The sequence below is a fragment of the Lissotriton vulgaris genome, chromosome 5, assembly GCF_964263255.1.
Source record: "Lissotriton vulgaris chromosome 5, aLisVul1.2, whole genome shotgun sequence".
NCBI classification, from domain to species: domain Eukaryota; kingdom Metazoa; phylum Chordata; class Amphibia; order Caudata; family Salamandridae; genus Lissotriton; species Lissotriton vulgaris.
The window spans coordinates 363830798-363854707 of record NC_141693.1 but is presented as its reverse complement, the minus strand read 5'-3'; the positions used below and the strand labels follow the sequence as shown (position 1 = coordinate 363854707).

Genomic DNA, 23910 nt, shown 5'->3' with positions numbered 1-23910 from the left:
CCAGCAAGAGTGTTCATGCAGTTGATAGGCATGATGGCCTCCTGCATCTCCATAGTCCCGCACGCGAAACTACATATGCGCCCGCTTCAGGAGTGCTTAGCACGTCAGTGGACTCAGGCTCACGGGCAGTTGAAAGACCTAGTGTTGGTGAGCGGTCGGGCATACAACTCTCTGCATTGGTGGAATCCACGAAACCTTTGCAAGGGCCGACCGTTCCAAGAGCCTGTGCCACAGATCATCCTGACAACGGACGCCTCTCTCCAGGGATGGGGAGCCCATGTACTCCATTACACTGTGCAGGGACTATGGACGCAACAGCAACGGAAGATGCACATCAATGTTCTCGAACTGATGGAGATCTTCATGGCACTCAAAGCCTTCAAAGTACATCTGTGCAACAAGGTTGTGTTGATCCGGACGGACAACATGACAGCCATGTACTACATTCAAAAGCAGGGAGGAATACACTCTCCGCAGCTGTCTCATCTGGCTCAGAGCATGTGGAAGTGGGCCATTCAGAGGAACATCTTCCTCATGGCAGAACACCTCCCGGGCAAAGACAATCCGATGGCGGACCTGCTCAGCAGGCACAGCCACCAGATGCACGAGTGGGAGATACATCCATCAGTACTCCAGCCGTACTTCCGAAGGTGGGGTCATCCAGAGATAGACCTGTTCGCCACAAGGGAGAACGCAAAATGCCAAAGCTTTGCCGCCAGGTTCCCACACCCACAGTCGCAGGGCAATGCGATATGGATGAACTGGTCAGGCAGATTTGTGTACGCTTTTCCCCCAGCACCTCTGATACCGCTGGTGGCACGCAAGCTCAGGCAGCACTCAATGACTCTCATCCTGGTTGCTTTAACGTGGGCTCGCCAACCATGGTACACCACGTTTCTAGAACTGTCCGTGGTACCGCATCAGAGGCTACATCTCACACCCAGCCTTCTGACGCAGAGCCATGGCGACATTCAGCATCCAGATCCGCAACAGCTCAACCTGGCGATCTGGCTCCTGAAGTCCTAGAGTTTGGCTACCTGCACTACCTTCCGACTGTATGGACATCATTCGGGAGGCAAGGAAGCCCACCACCAGAGCATGCTACGCGGCGAAATGGAAGCGGTTTGTCATTTATTGTGCAAACCACAACATTAACCCGCTAGATGCTTCTATTCAGAATATCATTTGTTACCTTTTCCATCTGTACAAATGTAATCTGGCCTATGCTTCCATTCGCATACATCTATCTGCGATGGCCGCTTATCTCCAGAATAGGCAGCACCTCTCACTCTTCAGAGTGCCTGCCATTAGGCCTTTCTGGAAGGACTCAAACAAGTCATTCCTCCGCGGACTCCACCAGCTCCGGAGTGGAACCTCAATGTGGTCCTCACCCGGCTGATGGGTCCTCCCTTTGAACCACTGCATTCCTCCGAGATTCAGTTCTTGACGTGGAAAGTGGCTTTCCTCATAGCGATTACATCGCTACGGCGAGTTAGTGACCTGCCAGCCCTCACTATCTAAGAGCCATTTATTCAAATTCATTCTAACAGGGTGGTGCTGCGCACTAACCCTAAATTCCTTCCTAAGGTCGTGTCGCAATTCCATATCAACCAGACTATTGAATTGCCTGTTTTCTTCCAAAATCCGGAGTCATTGGCGGAGAGAATGCTCCACACGCTTGACGTCAAAAGGGCCCTGATGTATTACATCGATAGGACCAAGGATTTTAGGAAGACTAAGCAACTCTTTGTTGCCTTTGCACCACACCACAAAGGTAACCCTATTTCCAAGGCTGGTATTGTTGGATCATATGGCTGGATCGTTAAATGTATCCAGATCTGCTATCTGAAAGCCAAACGTACTCTCACCATTCCACCAAGGGCCCACTCCACCAGAAAGTTGGGGGCCTCTATGGCATTCCTTGGAAACATTCCTTTGAAAGACATATGTAAAGCAGCCACATGGTCTACGACACACACATTTACAAAGCATTATTATGTTGATGTGCACTCCAAACAGCAGGCAGCTGTAGGGCAGGCTGTTTTCAAAACACTTTTCTAAACTGCTGCAGCTGGCACGGGCGGCCGCCGTTAATGGAGGGACTGCTATGTATTCTATGCACAGATATGAATTCAGCAGCCCACATGCCTCGAATCGAATATGCTACTTACCAGTATGCATCTGTTCTTGGCATGTAGAGCTGCTGACATTCATATCGCCCGCCCTCCTCCCCGGCGCCCGTAGCAGCTGCAGAATTCACACATACTTCTAGCATGGTCATCATTCACTTAGTTTCACTCCATCTTGGCCACAATGGCTAAAAACAATCTGAGGATGGAGTCGATGCCCATGCGCACTGTAGTCCAGGGGAGGAGCCACCTATCTCGTGATACTTCGAAGACTCTTCCAGGACAACAATGTGCAATCATCCGGACCCAACACTAGGCGGCGATCTATGCACTGATATGAATGTCAGCAGCCCTACATGCCAAGAACAGATGCATACTGGTAAGTAGCATATTCGTATTAGAGCAGAGTAGTTCACCTCCGCTGTTTTCGCAAGACTTTTGTGGAGCACCAGCCCGAGATATATAATTCCCTCCAACACCCAGTCCCAGGCAAAGCGATTCCGGAGAGCCTCCACTGTTGGCTGGCTCGCGGTAAGATTGAGTACTTGAGATCTCTGCATATTGATTTTAAAGTCGGAAAACTGACTGAATATCTGAAGGTCTTTCACAATAGCTGGCAGAGAGGACAGGGGGTGTGCAACCGAAAAGATAATGTCATCCGTTTATAGGCTAATGAGGTGACGATCTAAACCAAATGGGATGCCTCGCGCCAGGGGGTTGTCTCGAAGTCGTTGGGCCAGAGGCTCCATATATAGGGCGAAAAGCAGGGGGGGGGGGGGGGGGAAGGGGACATCCTTGTTGCGTTCCCCGCCCTACCTCAAAGTGATCAGAGAGCAAACCATTGACTCGGACAGCCACATGAGAGGTGCTGTAGATGCTCGCGATCCAGCGTCGGAACCGGGATCCTAGGCTGACGCGCTCAAGCGTGGCGAAGAGGTACGGCTAGTGCACCCGGTCAAAAACCTTCTCCGCGTCAATCGCTAGAAGAATGGCTTCCTCTTTGGCCCGTTGCACCTTGTCGATTAGGTGACAAATGCGTTGGTATTGTCTCCACATTGCCGTCCCGGAATGAAACCGGACTGATCCAGATCAACGAGAACAGGCATGCAGGGGTTTAGCCTATGTTCTAAAGTACTTGAGAACAGCTTCGCGCCTATGTTTAATAAGGAGATCGGCCGGTAGGAACTGCAGAGGTCTGGGTCCTTACCCGGTTTGAGGATAACCGAAATAGAAGTCTGTAGCATAGAGGGAAGGAGCGACGCGGATCCACAAATGAAATAAATAGGCGGGTGAACAATGGGGTGAGTTTAGCGCAGTAGGTTTTGTAAAAAAGGGCAGTGAAGCAGTCAGGCCCAGGGGCCTTCTGTAACTTCAGCAGGGCGATCGGAGATATTATTTTTTCAATGCGGATTGATGCTTCCATGGCGTCAGCCTCGCCTTCAGGCAAAGAGATCACTGCAGCTTCTCTTAGGTATTCAGTGGGATCAGGCAGCAGAGCGGGATCTGCTGCGTGGATTGACTGAATAAAAGGATCGAAAAGGCGACTTTATTTTGGTATCACCAGTTAGAGACTGAGCAGACGCATCACGTAGCGTTTTAAAGAGTGTGCCTCCTGCTGGCTGCGCAAGCAATGCGCCAACATGCGCCCCCCCTTGTTGGAACCAATAAAATACTTGTGTTTCAGGCGGACCACTGCATGTTCAGTCCGGTCGGGATCAAGACGACGGAGCTGAAGGCGCTCTTTTTCCAGCTACCGCCATATTCGGGGAGCACCTGTGCACTTATGTATGGTCTCTAATTCTTTAACAGTAGCCTCTAGCTCTGCGCGTTTCTACCATCTGGTCTTATTCTCATAGGCGGCCTTAACAATGAGCGCTCCTCGCGCTACTAGCTTAAGCGCCTCCCATACCGAGGAGAGTGGTGTGTTCCCATTGTTAGATGCTATATAGTCAGTAATACATCGCCTGATGTCAGCAACTACCTCTGGGGACCAAAGCAGGTACAGGGTATTGCTTCAATGGTAGACTCAGTAACCAAGACCCAGGCAGCTGGGGGGACAACAAGTGGTCAAGACAGGCATATGTCTTGTGTGCGGCTGAGTAATATGAAAAATCCTTCTCGTCTGTGTGTAGGCAGCGCCAGGCATTCTTAATCCCCGCTTCACGCAGCCAATCCCCCCCTTTCGCTGATAAAGCTCCTGCGCCCCCCGTGCGGGAACCAGAACGATCCCGTCCCCCGTTCATCACGAGATTAAGGTCGCCCCCACTACCACCATAGGGTCAGGAGAATGCAACACCTCAGGGCATGCCTCTGATAAGAACTTCTCTGGGCGATCATTAGGGGAGTAGATGGAAGCAATAGTGCAGGAAGAGGTACCTAGGTGGAGTCGCAGCGCTAAAAGGCGCCCTTTAATCTCCGCAACTGACCCGACTACTGAACCCTTAAAATGCTTGGCCACTAGGATGGCCACCCCTCCCCGTTTGCAGTTTGCAGAGGACCAGAACTGGTGAGGAAAGTGACTGTGACGCATACGGTGGGTATCCGTTTGTAATAGGTGGGTCTCATGGATGAGGCGGATCTCTCCCCCCCCCCCCCCCCCCCCGCCCCCAAATTTCCCACTAAGGGTAAGACGGCCCTCCGCTTAACTGGGTTATTAAGACTGACTATTTTAAGATCCAGATGGGAAGGAAGGGGTAGGGTGAACTCCGTGGGAACACGCGCTGCCCCGTGGTAGAAAGAGGGCAGAGAGGACATTATGGGTGAAGATGGGCAGGTGCGCGCGGCTGCTGTGCATTGGACTGATAAAAGGACTCTCTGAGGAGAGAACCCACCCTATCCCGGAGAAGAAAAAACAACCCCAAGAACAAGAGTTGCAAAAGCATTGCAAGACCGATCCTGGACCGGCCAGCTTCAGTACCATAAGGGGAAAAACCGCAACAGAGCGGGGATGACACATGTCCGTCAAGGTAACACAGTTCGGGGGTGTGGTGACGATTCAGGTCCGTTAAGACTAAAGGGTGATGGACCTCCAGCCCTTCGGAGTTGAGAATTCTGTGCTTGAGCTAGGCAAGAGTGCCAGCTAGAGATGAATTTGCAGGGCTGCCGGCCAGTGAGGCTAGGACGTTTTCCCTCTCTTTCGCCCGTGCTGCTGCGTCCGGACCATGGGGCGGTGAAGAGGACTTGCAAGCGATCTGCCAACAGCCTGGTCTGTTGTTACTGGAGGTAAATGCTTTTTGCTAACGCGGCGGTGCCGGAGGAAGAAGACCCCAAAGGTCGGAGGCTTCTTGCAAAGATCTCAATTGGGATAGTTTCCCTTTGAATTTAAAAATTATGCAGAAGGGGTGGCCCCACGCATAGGGGATCTCTTTTACCCTCAGGTGCTGAGTGATGGGCCGAAATTCTCGTCTTTTGAGCAGTGTGACCGTAGAAAGGTCCTGAAAGAGCAGTTGGGTGAGGCCGCGGAATTGTAGAGGTTGCATGTCTCTGGCTTTACGTTGGATATCTCTTTTAGTTGGAAATTGTGAACACAAGCAAGGATATCTGGTGGTGGCGCGGCATTCCGGCGGGGCAGGCCAACCCGATGTACCCTGTCGATCTGGACCTCAGTAGTGTGTTCCAGGCCTAGGATATGTCTAAAAAGGGCTTGGACAAATTCACCTATATCTCCTTCCTCTGCTTTTTCCTTGTGCCCTTACACTATCCTGCTGTTGAGGGTACTGTTGTTGGATGGTCCCTGGGACCAATCCCGCAGACATTGCAGTCATCTGAGTGGTGGCTGCTGCTACAGCCCCTTCCATTGCTCCTTCTTTACCAACCTCCGCTGCACCAACTTGACTGCTGCTTTCTCTGGCACCTCCTGCTTGTTCATCTTTCTCCTGCTTCTTTTTTTTTTTTACAAAAAAAATTATAAGTGCCTGTATCTCTGTCCAGGGTTTGGCTTCCAATGCCACTATATTGTCCAGAATATCCTGCACATTAGAGGCTAAACCCTTCTTCACTATATTATAGAACAATACAGCATTTCCCCCTGTTACTTCTCAACCCTGACCTACTTCTTGTGGCCATTTTTTCTTTCATTGTGCTGAGAAACTGAACGGGGTCCTCATTTGGCTGCATTGATTGAGCCATGAGAGACCCAACGTCTAGCCTGTCAGGATGCATCTTACTTAGCTGATCCCAGACTACTGTCCAGACTAAGTTGAATGGGGAACCATCATACCTAGTCTCTGTGAGGGTAACATTTCTTACTCCAGCCTTATGGAACACAGTATCCGAATCATCTCCTATACAGTGCTTGCACTCTGGTGAAACTATTACACTCTCCCTCGCCTTCTGCCAAGGTGGTAAGTAAAGGTACAGCCTACCACGCTGGTTGTTACGTCAGCCAGCTCGCGCGCTTACCCAGCGTTCTTATTAGCCTGGGGGACCGTCATTCAGAAAGGTGACTATTCGCTGCTAGGTTCCCGCACTGATCCCGCCTATCTCTGCCAGCGCCGCTTCCTCGCCTCTGAGCCTGCATGCACATCACCTGTGTCACCTTGTTATGTTTTGTGTGGATTAGTTGAAGCGGGCTACAAAGCAGATCTATAGCTAACTGGTGAAAGCTTGTGTGTTTGTGAAAGAACCACACTATTGCAAAAATACCTATTGCGGAGAGGTGCCACCTATAAGTACCTGTTATGGTTTTGTGCAAGTAATCGAGTGCATGTTTATTTCCACTAGCTCGCGAGCGAGTGCTTCTTGATGGGGGTTTCCATGGAAGGCATGGTGTACCGATGCTTGTAAGAATGCACTAGTTGATTCCGTGGGTGGGGTCTCAACAGATCGCGATGTACGTGGGGTGTGAATGCATTATTAAAATGCCACTAGTACATGTCTTTCCTATTTTGGCAGCTATGTAGTCCGAAAGGGACTGTGATGTTGGCGCACAATGCCATTCTTGCTCCTTTAGATCATGTTAAGTTGATGTTGTCTTGTGAAACACGCGTGTCTAAGCATTGCTTATATGCCGTGGTGGTTGGGTTCCAGAGGACAGCCAGGGATGTGCAAGTTCTGATGAGAGGGCTGGTGTGGGCTGGCACCTGTGTCTGTGCGGCGATTCCTGCAGACTCACAGGAAGGGGTGCTTGGATAGCAATTTAAACATTCTTAGGATTCCCTGGACACGTATAGCGAGTGTGATGAAAAATTCATTAACATGAAAGAGTGCAGGGACTGGCTAAACATGTACGAAGGGGCAGGCTAACCTGGTGTAAGTGCGGACAGTGTTGAACCAGGAAGGATAAGATGCGGAGGGGACTTAATGTAAAAAGGGAATAGACGCAGTAAACAGTTTTAAATGTTTTTTTTTTTTTAATGTCACTTGTTCGGGTATAAAATATTAAGGGTCTTCATGAGCATCCCCTTCTGTGAGTGTGGAGGAAAGGAGGTTCCCCCGCGGCAAGAAAGGGGGCAGAAAGGGGTAGAATCAGCTTTGTGGAGAAAGGGTTGGCAGCGGTATTCGGAGGAGGGGAGAGGGGGTTGAGTGGGTGTGAAAAGGAATGTAGAGGAAGGAAAGGGAGTGGACGGGTGGAAGCCTGAGGAGGAGCAGGCCGCGGTGTAAGTGACAGTGGGAGCAGGCTAGGCTCCTGTCTCCCCCGGGGTCGCTGCTTGGAAATTGTTTGAGATACTGGTCATCGCGTAATACTAACAGCCCTGTCTACATAGTCATTACATCTAGCATCATCTACATCTCTCCGCTGTGGAGAAGACGTCGGCTCATAACTACCCTTTCTGCTACATCTCACTTCTGTAACAAGTGCAATGTTGCTGATGAAACAGGTGACTGATCCTCACTGTCTCCTGGACCTTAATCGTTACCCATATCCACCTTGGGAGAGGCTAAATCGAAATGTAGTGTAAACTGTGCTTCTAATTGTCCTGAAAACTGAGTTCCCCACCCTTACTTACGTCTCGGTTTTGACATCTGGGGGACAACTCTAGAGGATCCCTTCGGAGATTGTGAAGGGGTATCAACCTTAGGATTCTGAAATCCCACTGCTGCCTCCTGTAGCTGCGCCAAGAGCAAAATACCAGGTACTTTAAAAAAAAAAAAAAAAAGGGAAAACTTTGAAGATTATACGTCTTGGACACAGACTCGAGGACTTTTTTTCCTTGTTAAAATTGACTGGTGGTGCAACTTTGCTTGTGTTTTAAATTGTTATGTTCCCGTTGGGATTTGCACAGTGACAGTGGGTGCGTTTCAGTGTGCACACAGACCCCAGCAAGTATAAAGGGGTTAAAACAATAGAGGGATAGTAGATTAGGTGCTGTGGCTTTAAGGGTTCCACTGTTCAAATTAACTTTTTCCATACCTTGGGAGAAGTATTTATAGGGTCAGATGGAGATGCTAGATGCATCTGCATTTGGGGAATCCTTACACTTTTCACAAAAGACTTGCCACAATACAGCTTCTCCCTTCTGTAATTTAACTCCTTCATATCTACTTTTAAGGTGCGTAACAATATGTTCTAATATTTTTTCATCAAATGTCCCTTCCTTTGGCCAAAGATGCATATATCTCCGAGTAGCTTTAAACCATTCCTTGCAATACTTTTGCAACCTTTTCTGATCACCTGGAAAGGTCTTTCGCTTGTGCCCTAAGGGAGTCTCACTAGCCCCCCGTATATCTAGCAGCTTTTATAATCTAAATTTTATTTGTCTACTCAATATTTCTTTTTGTCTTAAATGTTTACACTAGTCTTCACAAATAAAAAAGATGTGTCAATTTGTCTTTATTGGCATATATTAAACATTATACAATGTCATCACTCTGTGGCCATGCACACATCAGCATATTAAAAAATATAAACACTTAAACTACGTCTAAATGTTAATCACAATTGATTGACTCCAAACTGTAAACTAAATCTGTAGCAGCTGGTCACTTCCCTCTGCGCTCAAGAGAGGATAACCCTCAAACCATGCGTCTCATAGACCATGGAATGGCTTCTTGACATAAGGTCCAAGACCATAATTTGAGTGTTCAGATCATACTTGGAGGTCAAATTTAGCAACATCAGCCTTTCAACCATCCCTCTATGTCAAAATATTGGAACACATATTGGACTCTCAACTTTGAAACAGCCACATTGACAAATTCCGACTACTTAGTGCCTTAACTTCATATTGTGCAACACTTGTACACAAAATTGTAAATGCGGTAGGCATATTTATATTGCATCTATGTTTACCATTGCCAAACAATATAAAAAACATGGACCAGAGTCCGCATTATCCTCACCTTGAAACTCTAAATACTAGACCAATGGTTTGTAAAAATATCACCTTTTGTATATTTATTTCATGGACCAAAGTTACTTTGTTGCAGTAAAATGTTTTGCAAAATTACTGTTTTCAATGTAAAAAGTGGACACTTAGTTCATTTTTCAGTCAATACAATGTTCTCCATTGTGAGGAGACCACAATCAGCAATATGCAGGTAAGTAAATGATTTATGATTTTGAGCTTTTAGAAGACTAATCGGAACTAGGCAAGGTTCTGGTAAGTGACCTCACTGCACCACCAGCGGCACAGGGGCGACCAGGTGCAGAGATCAAACTCTGGATCTGTTGGCAATGTTATCCAATAGAGAAAGGGGGCAATCAAAGTGGTACTGCTTACAGGTAAGTAAAATGGTTTGCTAACCCAGTCTCTGTTGGTTGAGGTAAGCACGTCCGGCCACAAGGCTGCACCAAACCTACAGCCTCACCGGCACAGGGGCGACTGGGTGCATAGTGCCAACACAGCGTCAGGCTCCCAATGCAAACAAATAGAGAATCTTGAAATCGGAAAAAGGCTGCAGGCTCAGGCCAGGAGGCTGGATGAAAGAAACCTGCAGCTGCACAGCTAAGTTGGGATGTGCTGGAGCGCCGGGACACTGTTGGTAGACCTCACCAAGGCCCAGGGGCTCCGGGTGCAGGGGTATCCTTTGGCATCAGAAGTCAGCTTACCACTGCGGTTTGTTGGTGGGGGCAGGGTGGTCACTATGCCGATTCTGCAGCCGATGACGTGGAGTCTGGCAGGGGTCAACCCATGAGGGACTCTTGCTCAGGATCGCTGAAGAACCTATTCTAGACCGGTGGGCCACTTGGACTCGGTCAGTGGGCGTCGGGTGCAGAAGTGGTACGCTTCACAGTTCCACAGGAGTCTTTTTTGAAGACAGTCTGTCCTCCCAGGGTTTTGGAGGTCGATGGGCTGCGGGACGACTTGCTCTTTGTAGTGGGGTCTTTGAGGGCTGCAGACAGGCCAGTAGGGCTGGGGCCAAGTCAGTTGGGGTCGTTAGTCTTCGCTGCTGCACGGCTCTTCTTCGTTCTTCTTCTTTGTAGGTCGTCAGTAATCTGAAGATTAAGGTTCAGTGGTGCTCCTAAATCAAAAATTCTATGGGCGTTACAGGAGTCAGAAGGCAGTAGCCAATGGGCTACTTACCTTTAGGGTACCCAAGTCCACTCCCTCTGGGGAGAGAGCATATCCCTAACCCTATTGGCTAGAGACCTCAAAAACAATAGGAAGCATTCTAACAAGAGCGGGGTCAGGGCACCTTAGGGGTGGTCCTGGCTGTGAGGGGACACACCTCTCTGGCGTACTCATTTTCCTGCGGACCTTGCTGCCAGAAATGGGGCTTGGTCAGGGGGTAGGCATCTCCACTTGCTGCAGAGGCTCTGGTCAGCATAACAAAGGACAGGAAACCTTTGAGGCTCATCATCTTTCAATGCTGTTCCTGCTTGGGGTTAGGTGTAAAGCACTTCCACCCAGAATAGGTTTTGTTTCTGACCCTCAAGAGCAAAAGGCTCCCACCTCAGGTGGTCCGAAACATGTCTAGAGGTGGCAGGCTGGTGCAGACCAGTCAGGCACACATTAGTGGGTTGGTAGGTTTTCAGGGGCACCTCTGAGGTGCCCTCTGAGTGCATTTATTAATTAATCCAACACTGGCTTCAGTGTGGGTTCATTGATCGGAGATGTCTGGAACCAAACATCTAAAAATTCGGTAAAGCCTTCAAAGAGCTGTGGAACTCGTAGTAACAAGCTCCCAGCCCATGGACTCAGTATAGCTTCACTGTGCACTTATAATGTCTAAGAATGGACTTAGACACTATAGAGCCATATCTGCTCATGCCGCTATGTCCTCCCTTGAGGTATAGGACACCCTGCCTTAGGGCTGTAAGGCCTGCTGTAGGGGTGACTTACATATGCATCTTGCAGTGTTGGAAGGCCTGGCACACCAGGATGTGTGCCAGATCGACACTTCACTTTTAGCTGTTTAACACACACAGGCTGCAGTGGCAGTATGAATGTGTTTGGTGAAGGGTCTCTTAGGGTGGCACAATACATGCTGCAGCCCTTAGAGAACCTTTTTGGCCACAAGGCCCTTGTACAGCTGGTACCTTTTTACAAGAGACCTATATGTGGAAACAGTGGTACCCACCAAAGACTGAATGAAGTTAGGTTTATGGATGCATATTACTGCCTCAGACCTATTCAGCGTAGTTTTATCTCTGCATCATAATCATTCCACAGGGTGAAAAACGTATTACTTCATCATTGCTGGATTCTTTCTGTCCTGCAGCAATCTTCATAAGGTTGCAGCGAATAAACCGCCTAGCTCATCTTGGTAAGCATCTGCATTAGGAGCGCAGAAAAAGGTATAGATTGTATTATAAAATGGTATATTTTCCAGGATGATTAGAACAGGCTTTCACTCAAAGCTCTTCGTACAGACTATAAGAAATCAGTCTGGGAAGCAAATCCGAAATATCACTAGTATCAGTGTATTTACATGCTTCATAAATGTATTCAGACGGATTGTTGGACGTTTTTGGAATTTGTATATAAAATAAATCTGATATTCATGGTCTTATTTCAATTTCCCTGGAATTCTGGTGAAATATGCTACTAAATTATACATAGTCTGATTCCACCACCCTGGAGTATTCCCTTAGGTTTGTTTGCTGCTGGACCTGTCCGAACCTATGGCTTTTAATTCATGATTCCTCTTTAGGCAATCTAGATTTGCAGTAAGGGAAAATAATATCAAGAAACCCAAATGCTGCCACGATCCCTAATGGAATATATAGTGCCATTTACAAATAATCCATTGATAAGGATAGCTAGCATTTACTCATTGTTTTAATTAATGTTTTTTTTAACACCATTCCATTTTCTTGAAATGGCATCATTTTGCACCCCATTTTCAAAAGTTGTAGTAAAACCAGTCTGGATTCATAAATGTATTACCCTTCGGGATGTGAAGGAGAATTCTATACTTCTTTATTGTTAGACAATTTGTGAAACTTGGTAAATGTACAAAAATTGCTCCCTTGGTTCCAGACAGGTTTTCCACCTAAAATGGCTCAACTGATAATATATTTGCCCTATGTGTTGATCAATTACTCGGTGTGTTGGCTTCCATTGGTTAAAAGCATGTTTTAAAGATTTTAGTTAAGTCTTTGACAGCATCAATAGGAATCAACTTTGGATAACATGAATAGTCCAATACTAAAATAAACAAAACAAAAACAACTATCCAAAATGTATACACACACAGGCCCTAAATATATTGGAGGACGTATCCAGCCTTTTGAAAATAATTTAAATGAATAGAAGTTTAAAACCGCAGTGTATTTTTGCACACCTGTTTAATCTGTTTTTGGAAGAATTTGGTAATACTGTAACTCTACAAAGAGCATGCCCCCCGCCCCCCATTTTAAGTGACACTTCCATAAATAAAATACAATATGCAGATGATACTAGGTTGCTGGAATGTACAAAATTGAAACTTCGAGACAGTAGTTCAGCCCTTGGCCAGTATTGTTCTGACATTGACTTGGTGATTAACGATCATATAGCAAAAATATTGGTATTTGATAATAGGCGACAGAATCCAAATTCCTGAATATTTGATTGTGATGTTTTAGCACGAGGAAATTCATTGTGCCTCCACATACAAATATCAGAAATGAAACATGTCCTCGCTATCAATTTCAATTCTATTACAGACACGTAGGCAAGGATTATGCTTAAAATCTTTACTTGGCTTTAACATAAAATTTCAACAGCAGCCGTTTTTAGGTCGAGCCTGGGCAGTGCATGCGCTGCTCTGCTAGCCATGCTGTATGTACTTGAAGCCCCGCCCACTCTCCACCCATATTTGTCATTTGCTTGTGTCATTGTCCTTAATAAACCTGACTTCTGATTCGGTATTAGGCTTCTTAGTCCCTCTTTAGTACCGCTTTGTCTTAATTTGTAACTTCCCATGAGGACTGTCCCTTTTACCAAGGTTGTTACACAGTATGTCTTATTTAGTCTGTAGCGGTAGAAAGGGGGTGGTGATGGACGGAGCATCTGAACCAATCAAACACTCGCACCCAGTCAACAGATCTGCCTTTAATCCATCACCGTTCTTTAGCCCACTCTGCCACCCCAGTTCAGACATGGCCATATACAAATCAGTCTGACCCTGTGCCTCATGGGAACAGTCCAGCCGAACTGCCAAGCCATGCCTTCCCTGGACCGGAATCAAGCTTCCTAGGACCGGTTTCTGGCATTACAGCCGTCTTCAGCCAGGCTTGCTTGAATCCAGTGGCAAAGTGAGCAAGGGACTCTCGTCTGAGCATACCCTGCCAAACTTATGGCGAACAAAGCGGTACAAAAGGGGGTGGTGATGAACGGAGCATCTGAACCAATCAAACACTCACACCCAGTCAACAGATCTGGGTTTAATCCATCCCCGTTCTTTAGCCCACTCTGCCACCCCAGTTAATTAGTCTATAAGCACTATTTTCTTTAATGAGTTTCTCTTACTGCAGTAGGGTCTCCCGTGGGCAGTTGTGACCACTGATTTGTTTATTTAACTCTTAGCAAATGGGAATCTCTTCCAGGACATGGGAGGGAGAGGGTGCAACTCAGCGATGCCTTCTGGAATGCAATAGGTCTCGCATTTGCGAGAGTTTAAGCTATTGGCATTTTAAATGCCAATGCCTTTTATTTACGTTTTAAAAACCAAAACCTAAATAAAACGTATTGTCATTTACAATGCCAATAGCTCAAACTCATGTAAATGCGAGACCTATTTCATTGCAAATGCTTGTTAAAATCATATCATCACAAAACGAACATTCCCAGAAGTGTTTGGGATATCACAGAAAAAACAACCAATCGGAACAAGGTAATCCGAACATAGTCTATTGCTAGTGTTTATGCTGCTGCTTTTTTTTTTAATGAATCACGTTGCCTCTGTTGCTCACGAATCCTGTTTGGAACAGTCCTTTCCTATTATAGTAGGAACCAATAGATAATTGGAACTGAGTCGCCCTCGAGAACAATTAAATCATATCAGTACAAGCTAGAAAGAGTTAGATCAAACATAGGCAATTCATATAGACATGTTCGAAAAAACAATTCGTTACTGATAAAGTGGAGGAAATAAATAGAGGCCTTCTCTCTGGGTGTGATAATTAATCCTCACCTCGCGTACTTAAAAAGAATTGAAACTTTCCATTATGATAGCTAGGAAATTTTTCATTCTATGTCCGAACTGGAGCTGAGGATTAGGAGTATGCTAGTTTAAAGCTTGCTTACCACCAATTGTTTCATTTCCACCACCGGCTTGAAATGAAAACCTCTTAAAGGTGGAAACCGAAGACCAATACGCTGCATTCATGATGTCCTCCAGTCAGGCACCCAGGTGAAAATCCTTGGAGGCCATTGCCTCTCTTGCTGAGTGCGCCCTATACACCCCCACATTTATACCTGCTTCTTGCATAACCTAAAAAAAACACCCATCGGACGATTGTGAGAGAAGATACCTCTCTAAAAGGCTTCCACAGAGCAACCAGGAGTTCTCTCTCACCGGGAGGATAGAGTTCCTCTGTGATTTCCTCATATGCTTTCAAACACTGCACTTCACACAGTTTAGAGAAATGAACAAATGCTGTATTTGAAATAATCCAAGTGCGGGACTTAGTCCGTCTGCTGACCGTGAAGGAAACCTCAAGTGAGGCAAATACTCTACCTGTCACATCAGGCCCGAATGTTGGAAACCGCACAACAAGATACCAGGCTCAACAACATGGCAGTTTGGCAGAAAGTTCTTCCAGTGAAAGTAACCTTTTAGGTTCTGAAGAGAGTAACAAGTTGAGGATTTGATTAACGTCCCAGAGAGAGGAATACCAAGTCTTGTTGCATACACCAACCCATCCATCTTGTGTACGCCGATCTATACCTCTTGACAGTGCTGTATGCCCAGGCCTTGGACAAGAGGATCTCAGCCTGTCTCCAAAGGCCTGGGATTTTCCACCATTGCCTGTAATCCGCCATGCCAAGAGGCTTAGTGTGAGAAAGTGCCATCTTTCTTGCATGGTATGCCTCCACTTTTTGCTGAATTGCTGATGTACTGATGAATTGCTGATGTGCTGATTGACTAAGTGTGCCCTGGGCTCCTGCCAATCCGGTGCCCAGGGCATGTGTTCCTTCCCTAAAACTGTATTGAAACCTAAATCCAATTGGCATCTCTGGCCACATGTCAGCCCTTGGTAAATGGTACCCTAGGTACCCAGGGCACTGTGACCACAGAAGGCCCCTTAGGGCTGCAGCATTTATTGTGCCACCCTTAGAGGCCCTGTTCCCTTACACACACACACACACTGCCTTTGAAGGCCTAGTGTCTTGGTGCAGAACAAACCACAAGGTCGACATGGCACACATCCCTGTGTGCCATGCTCACAACACACTGCCATGGCATACCTCAGTCACCCCTCTAGCTGGGTGCCCTATGCTAGTGGTGTGGGTGCAAGGGCATGCACCCTGTACCCCTACAGTTCCCAGGTCCATTCCTGCCATTAAGAGTATGTGGCGCTGGGAGGTCGTCATCACAAACTCCACAGCACCATGATGGCTGCAATGAAGACTGATAAGTTTGGTATCAAACTTCTCAGCACATTAAATCCACACCGATGCCAGTGTGGGATTTAATGTAAAATGCACGACAGAGTTGCCCCCTGAAACTAACTCACAACCAGCGTCCTGACTGAGAGGCTGCTTAGGCTGCCACCCAGCAGACATGTTGCTGGACCCCTGGGTAGAGAGCCATCCGCTCTCGTTGTGCAACAATGCACATCCTGGGGCAAGGTGCTGGGCCTCCTCCCCCAGGAAGGGCAGGGGGAGCTTCAAAGGCATGCAGCCTTTGTGAGCTTCTCCATGCCACTTGCTGTACTCTGCAACTGACCCCCACTCTGGCGGGAAGACAGGCGGGAAAAGCAAGGGAAGGAAAGAGAGTGTGCCAGCCTCTGCCAACCCCACCCCTCAGGTGGGGGAGGCGAGGGAAAGCACAACTCCGGGCTTTCGCCATCTTGAAGATGGGGAGCCCTACCCAATCGGAGGTAGGCTCCTGCCCCCCACCCACTAGAGAGTGGCAGGATAGGGGGTGTACTCACCCCAGGAAAGGGACCCATTGGTCCCTGTCCTTGCCCGACCTGTAACACCCCTAAATTTAGTATTTGGGGACACCCTGAACCTTCCTTCCTCAGATCCCGATTCCGAAACAAGAAGAACAAGAAGAAAGTAGACCTGCCGTGCAGCTGCTAACAAGAGGACGACGCCAACTGACTTGGCCCCAGCCCTGCAGGCCTGAAGACCCTCAAACCTGCTCCTGCTACATCCCGGCGTCTCCTGTGGTCCGCAACCTCGGAAACCCCGGAGGACCTGACTGCCTTGCTCATCTATAGACTGGGACTCCCACGAGCAGTGGTTCTGCTCAAACAGCAACAACCCCTGGTGCCAGCCAGGACCCCCGAATCCAGCATACTCTGCACCGCCGAGCCCGGCCTGTCCCTGAGTGAACCAAGACCACAAGAACATCCCCCCGGCGACTGTGAACACGAATCCAGCACCCAAGGACCCTCCTCCACGCTCCTGACGGCGCCTGCAGCCTCACAACCAGGGACCCCTCCAACCACAACCAGCTGAGGGTAAGATTTCCCAACCCCAAAAGACACCCCTGCACGCGGCGCCCCATGGAACCCTGTGCCCAACTTCTGGGTGGCTACCTAACCTACAGCTTCCTAACTTACCTCTCGAAGTGGTGGTCGCACTTGAACGATCTCCCTCCCCGAATTTGCAGCCTTTGTTCGTCTTGCAGCTTTCACATTAAAATACATTGGGCGCCCCACTGCCCAAAAGCACCCTGCACCCAGCCGCCGAGTGCCACTGGAAGTGCAGCATCTGTCCTATCCTACTTCCCCACTTGCCCTGTGTAAGTGACCAGGAGCTCAACTCCCACAGCTGCGTGGCCTGCCTGCTAGCAGCCACCAACCAAAGGCCCCATACCCGCCATAGGCTAACATTGGGCCTAATCACTCTGCACCCGGCTGCCCCTGTGCCGCTGAGGGTGTAACGACTGTACCTACCTGACCCTGAGAGACCCCTGAGTCTACCACCAGAACCTTAACTCTGCCAGTCGAGTACTTACCTGAAAGCCGATAACACACTTTTTCTCCATAGGGTAACATTGGCTGGTTTCCACTTGGAAATTCTTCTAAGTGTCGAGTTTTGCAACTCTGAAATATTCCTTAAAAATCATCCGATCAATGAAAACAAAATTACTCACCTGTTACCAGGAGAGATCCCTGTGCTGGATCTTTGTGCCCAGCACTGACCTTAAAAAGTAATTACAACTGTTATTTTCCGATACCTCGATTTCCTTCCAATGGATAACATTGCTTGGTTTTGACCAAAATGTCTTCTGTCGATTTTCAAAACTTACAGATATTCCTTAAGAATCGCCTGTGTAACAAAAACGATTTCTTTCAACTGTTTACAGGAGATGAACCAGGGCTGAATCCAGGATCCAGCCCTGAGTAAGAAAAACATACGTAAAGTAACTTATTGCATTTTACTTAAAATCCCCATTGAGCTCAATGTTATAATTGTGTTTAACTTGTGTTGCATATTGCAAAAACTATACCGATTGCATTTAAAAGTCTATTGCTGTTTGAAAGTGTTCTATTGCAACATCTCATTCTGAGAAAGTATTTTTATACCTACTTGTGGTTCTAAAATAAAACAACAATATATATATAACACTGAATCTTACTTTGGTGACAGAGGGCTTCCTACGTGTAAGTAAGTGGCTCTGTATATACTGCACCAGTTGGTGAGGCAGATGGTTCGGATCAAAAAGAAGTAGTGGGAGAAGGATTAGAGAATCCCAAGAAAGTTCCATCAGAACTGCGAACCAAACTTGCAACCTCCAGAAAGGTGTCACCAAAACCACCTATTCCAATTGTCTCCGCACTTGGGCAGAAACCCTCGTGATCATTGTGAATAGGGGAAAGGCATACCCCTCTCTCTTGCATCCAATCCTGAAGGAACCCATCCGTCGCCAGCGCCTGGGTTCCGGCCTCCTGCTGAAGAACCGGGCCACCTGATATTCTAGACGTGAAGCATACAGGTTTACTGAGAAGGGGCACCAACTGTTCAAAATCGTGGAAAAACCCGGAGTCCAGTTTTCAGGGACTCGTGTTGTGGAGATGGTGGGAGTGCCAGTCAGCCACTTGATTCGCTTGACCGGGAAGATACTCAACTGTGATGGATACATGATTGTCCAGGCAGTGCTTCTAAAAATCCATTGCCAAGTCTGACAGGGCTTTTGACTTGGTATCCCTGAGATGGTTGATGTACTGCTCCGGTGATCCATTGTCCTTCTTGAAGAGGATGCAAGATTGAATCTTGTCTTTGGCCCAGCATCGAACCGTGGAGGACCCCGCAAAGAGTTCCAGGCAGTTGATGTGCACCCTCTGATCATGTCGTGACCAGCTTCCTCCTGTGGAGAATTCACCACATTGAGCGCCTCTGCCTTATCTGCTGGCGTCTGATACGATGACCAGTTCTGGGGTAGATCCGAAGGTCGCTCTCCTATTTCAGGCCTCCATGTGGGAGAGCCACCATTAAATTTCCTGCCTCCTCTGACAAGGGCACTGACTGGGAGTAAGTGAGGCCCCTCCACGAGTGATATACTTTAAGGTGGCTGCAACTCTCGATAGTGGAGAGGGCCCAGGAAGATTGCCTGAATAGTGGACAACAGTATATCCACCAAATGTGCTACCTGTCGGAGAGAAATGTAAGGTCTGGAGAGGGCTTATCTCAGTTCATGCTGAATATTCTCCATCTTCCTAGATGGAAGGCTCAGAGTGGACTTTGAACAGTCTCACAAACTCCAGAAACGCAGCACATTGGGAGGGGGAAAGAAGGAACTTTTTGGGACATCAGCTTCTAATGAGATTGTCATCCAAGTAATTAATGATCCTCGTCGCTCTTCTCGACCAAGAAAATGTTGCTTATGAAGCCGTTGAGATGCTGCACAGACTGGCAAATGGGCCCTTTGTTGAGGAGGGCCTTGTCCTCTCTGTCTGTGAGATCGTTTTATGACAGGGAAAAAAAGATTGGTTGTGGGCTCGCCAACTACCGAGTCCACGCATAGAACTCGGTCTGAAAGCCCTGGATGGTTTTGAGAACCCAAGCGTCCGTCGTGAGAGACCCCAAGCTGTGAAAGAAATATGCCAGATGGCCCCCTGCTTTTAGTTGGGAAGAAGGACGAACACTCACCGTTGTTGGAGGCCTGACCCCTCAAACCGCCTCTGCAGTGGAATCGCCCTCTGGTGGGATAGGTCGTGAAGTGGGACTGGGCTTGATCCTGCTCATGTCTGGCGCCTTGTCCCCTGGAGTGAAGTAGGGAAGAGAAGAGGCCAAGCGGCCCCTGCCTCAACCACCCCCTTGGAAAACTAGGGAGTTAAATATCCGCTTGATGGATGTCTTGGCCTTATCGAGGGCTAAACAGGTAGCCACAAATGTCCCCAACTTCTTGATGAAGGGGCAGCTGAAGAGGCCCCCCCAGACTACCATCCGCGGCTCTGAAGCCACCAGGCCCCACAATTTGGGATCCACCTTAATGAGCAGCGAGTAACGCTGATTTGTGGAAAGGGTACAGTTAGCGTTCCCCAAAAATATGCTGGCCTCTGCCTAAAAAGACGTCGGGGGAGATCAGAGAGACAAAGGCTTGGCCTCTTCAGCCATGTCCGGTATCTGGGTCATCGGGATTACTGTGTCCGGGAACTTGTTTTGGTATGAACACCAGGATGACTATATCTTCTTGGGATCTCTGATGAGCTTGACCAGTAAGACTGCCATCTTGGCATCTATATCGGGGGTAATGGTCACCTTCCCTTCCAAGGTGGGCAGGGGACATTCCGCTCACAGGTAGCCACGTGCCACCTTTTCAAGGGGCCTATGCAGGTGGCCGGCAATATATTTTGCCACTTTAGTAGTTGGAGCCCATTCAGATGAGTACACGTAGACCATGCCGGACAAGTCCAGCATCTGACAATGCCTCAGAGGGTGGGCTGATCAGAAGTCACTGACCGTGGGCGCCAAGGTCTCAAGTCGCCAGCCTCATTATCAAAGTCCCCATGAGAGTCCTCACCCACCCCCCAGTCTGAGGAAGTAGGCTGGAGGCCATCCAAAAACCCCTACGCAAACCCCAAGGTCGGGGGTGGGGTTGTCTGGATGGCCTGGAAGCCCCATTTAAAGCTCCCAGAGGCGTCCCTGTCCACCCCTGGACTTTTTCTCTTTAGGGTGGGGCCACCTGCTCAGGGGTATCCTGTGGGCGTGAGGACCTCGCATACTCATCTAAGACTTGTCTAAAGAGGCGTTGTTCCATGTTGAAAAAAGCCTTCTCAACCGCCCTGTCTTTAGAGGCATCAGTAGCCTCATAGAAGTCATCGTCCCAAGGAAGGAAGGACAGAGCCTCCTCCTCCACATACATACTTTCAGGGAGGCAATTTGGCGACAGGGGAGCTGTCTAATTGTTGTACTGGGAATTCCAGTGAATTAGGGATAGATCAGAGACCCCCTATCAAACTGGGTCATGGCCCCGGCGACCCAACACCCAACTATTATCAAGGGTAAAACCTGGGACAGTGTCTGTTAAAATACCAACACTGCTAGTAATTTGTTTACTGTTCCCACAGGGCACGAGGGCATTATTTAGTGTATCACATGTAATCCCATATCAGCGCTATGCCAGAAGAGGCAAATCTGGCCTGTAATGCTCAATACAGACTCCGCAGGGTGTGGGATAATAATGTGGAATGCAGACCCTCATGGGTGCTCAGAAAGGTGTAAAACACCTAATACAGACCCCACAGCACCGGAGGGTCTGTGTCCGAGGACCAGGGAAAAAGGCTCTAGGCGGCTCTCGCGGTGAACGTCTCCTGATTCTGAGGAAACAGCCCGATGTATGTTGCAGAGCCGAGGAGGCCGCTTTAGGTGCGCGGCTGCCCCAATCAAAACCAGCACAAAAGGTAAACTAATCAAACCTGCAAGAAAAGAGGTATCACACTAAAAACGCTCTCACGGCGTGGTTAGTGGCGCCACCATACAAGGAATACAAATTAGAAAATCACCAGAAAGGCAAGAGAAGGAAGCCACACTTATCTGCGGCTGCTGAGCAGGGAAGAAAAGAGGCAGCATAAACACTAACAATGGACTATGTTGGGACTGCCTTGTTCTGATTGGTTATTGTTTTTTCTGTGATATCCCAAAGACTTTAGGGAATGTTTTTGTGATGATATTAAAAATGGCTGCTGTTAAAATGCCTCGGGTGAGTGACTCCGGGACACTTGAGAAGGTTCCTGTTAATTTATCCTTCTGGGCAGTAGGAATTAATGCTTTGTTTTTCCTGGCCTATATTGAGAATTTGTTGTGTGTACACATGCTCAGCCATTCTCATGTGTGTTGTTTGTGTTGGAAAACAATAAAAAGATTTATAAAAAAAAATTTGCTGCTGTTAAAATCTTATATCAAAGCGAAGTAAAGATTTTAAGCATAATCCTCACCTCTGGTATTGACATAAAAGCATACAGTTCAATTGACAAGTATAAAATCTAGGGCAGATGCTCTAAACCCCTTCGCTGCAGGGGTTATTCCCCCCCCCGCTGTGCTGGGGGGAGGGGGCGCGCACAGCACCCGCATGCTCATGACGAGCTCAGCTCGTCATGAGGCACGGCGCTCCTGTGCTCATGACGAGCTCAGCTCGTCACAGGTGCATTGGCTCCCGTGGAAAGTTCAGCACAGGTGGGGCATTCTCCCCGCACCTGAACGTTCCACGGGCCATGACGAGCTGAGCTCGTCGCGAGCACCGGAGCGCCGTGGCTCATGACGAGCTCAGCTCGTCATGAGCATGGGAGGGGTTAAAGGCATCCTTCTATGTATTTCTAAGTGCTTTACGAACATGCCTATTAAAACATTGCCAACTGTCATCCATGATAAATCTTTTACCATCGCTGACATATGGGCTAGAGGCATTTCCTGGTGTTGTGGCAATCGGCTATATTTGGCTCAATGGAAGTTCTTTCAAGCAATGTTTGCTGTTCCAAATTCAACTTGTTAGTCACAGATACGACTTAAATGAAATTTTCTAATTAAAGTAATTGATTTACTGCTATTCAAGAAAGTGTACTTCAAAATTTCTTGCATGCAGACATGTTACATTTTTTATGGACCGAATATAAAATCTGCCTACACAGCAAAAAAAATCAGTGGGTTCTTTCCCTGAATTCAATATTAGTGAATCTGAATGCATTTGAATTTTGTGAATCTGCTCAATCAACCTCCTTGTTTAATAAGCAGATCTCCCTTTGCGTCAACGAAACATTAATGGATTGACCAATGTTCCTTTGAGTCCAAAAAAGATTGTATTTTTGTAGCTGAATCATATGACCAGACACAATGGGAACCTTACATGAATAGTTTGTTCTTTGGCATTCAAAAATAGGATATATATGCTTTTGATTCTTTTATTTTTACAAATTCCTCTAGAATAGGGAAAAAAGAATACTAATCTGCGGATGCTGCCCCTGTAATTATCCCATGGAGATTATTGTTCATATTTTGTGTTTTTGACTGGTGTTAATCCCAGGAAGACGTTGATGATGATCACTGGTTTGTCACAAATTAGAAATTCGTACATGTAAAAAAGCTACTCCGGTCTGTTTCTGGTGTACTGATTAGTACCTTTTTGAATGGCATTGTCAAATATAGTTTTCTCTCTGTAGGTAATATATTGTTAAACATGATTTTAAATTACCCTTTTGTTAATGTCCAAAGATTTATGAATAGCAGCCAGCATCTAACTCTATTTATGGGCTGATTATGCCAAGTACGTTTAAATGTGGGGAATAAGTCATTTCTAAAGTTTTATTTTTAAAACATTGTGAATAGCACGGATTTCCTTTTAGTTTCTGTACTTTAGGTCGGGCGAGTGATCTTAATTTGATTTAATGTTTTTAATTAGCTTTCAATAAATGTACTTGGCAGCTTTTAATTGCTTCATCTGTCCCCACCCAGTTACTTTTTCATCACAGCCCTATACTCTTGCTGCATTCTTAAATCACAGTTTTGAGAAACCCTGTCCAACTGTGAAGAAATAGGATTGAGTCTTCTTGCTAACACATACTTTTTGTTGGTTTGAGATATTTTTCTCACCATCCCTATACCACTTTTTATCAGAGTGATCGTAATGAAATTGTAAGCTTTCTTGCTCCTACCCAAAATCTTCCTGAATAAAGGTTACACGTTCCAATGTTAGCCTGGCGCTTCTTTGACTCATCTCACATTGCAACCACTGACAGAGTCTTGCAGTCAGTAATAGCAGCTTCCTAGCAGTACAACCAAATCTCGGATTCTGTGCAGCA

General features: G+C 47.3%; 1 protein-coding gene across 2 annotated transcripts in view; it reads left to right on the top strand.

Moving 5' to 3' along the window:
- The window catches only part of ZBTB17 (zinc finger and BTB domain containing 17), a 330328-nt gene that overhangs the window by 85404 nt on the left and 221014 nt on the right, over positions 1–23910 (top strand). The gene's annotated exons all lie outside the window — the stretch shown is intronic.